Source organism: Toxotes jaculatrix, chromosome 8 (genome assembly GCF_017976425.1).
Source record: "Toxotes jaculatrix isolate fToxJac2 chromosome 8, fToxJac2.pri, whole genome shotgun sequence".
Taxonomy (NCBI): Eukaryota; Metazoa; Chordata; class Actinopteri; family Toxotidae; genus Toxotes; species Toxotes jaculatrix.
In genome coordinates, this window is record NC_054401.1 from 17,067,611 (window position 1) to 17,068,787 (window position 1,177).

Consider the following 1,177-nt stretch of genomic DNA (forward strand, 5'->3'; position numbering starts at 1 on the left):
TCTGGATGCTAACGGAGCCACGATTCTTCTCCTCTGACAGGGCGCATGCGCAAGACCATCACTCGCTTCCATATCATTTGCGCCTCGTACGATGTGATACTTGCTTTCACAAGTGATCAAACTATAGTAGTGGTACTTTCACATTTGCAGCAGAGATTTGCAATGGCGTTCTACTACCGGCGGAGGACATGGACAACACATAGGCACTTACAACCTAGGCTTACGCAAAGCAATACACTAAACATGTTTGGAAAGCGTTTTGAGATCGTTATTGCTGTGTGAGTGTTTTTAAAAACATTAAAAGAAAAAGTTTAAAAATCTGAATCAAGCCCTCACCTGTTGTTGCAACTTTAACTGAACTATAAAAAGCTTTAAAAAGTTGTTATTTCTTGCAGTGCTGGATTGTATTATATTGAAGAGAGGTGGGGCTGATTGCCACCGTGTGACAATTCACAACAGAGGACACAGCGTGGTTAATAGGCTAATAATAATAATAATAATAATAATAATAATAATAATAATAATGATTTTTTTTAAGAAATCTACTTAAGATTGGCCTCTGATTCTTGTTATTTTGCTGCACGTGCCATAGCACATGGAGCTAACTGTATCTCTGCCATTCATTTCTGAAAAAACAAACAAACAAAAAAAAACAACAGGTCTAGGTACAGTTTTAGGTAAACTGGCTGTCATCACAGGCCCAGCTCTTTTGAGAAACCGAAAACAGGAACCAAACATTGTAAGAAGTGCTAAACCTATGTGTGCGTATGTGTGTGGGCGTATGTGTGTGTGGGTGGATGGGGGGTAGTGGAGGTGGGGTGCGTAAATGCACAGTATATTCGAACACCTACCAAAAAAAAAGAAAGAAAATGAACACACAGCTGTTGACACACCTGCAGCTCACCTTGTCTTCCTGCAGCTGACTGAAAATGGTGTAGCTTGCCACTATGTTTAATTACCTTGCTCCATCTCCAAATTAGATCTATTGTTTATTGATATTTTCATCAATTTTCTGTCTGACTGGTGATGTGTGTTGAAAATGTGTGTATATGGATGGGTGTAGATAAAGAAGTCTTTGTTTGCATGGATGTAAATACTATCTATCTATCTATCTATCTATCTATCTATCTATCTATCTATCTATCTATCTATCTATCTATCTATCTATCTGTCTATC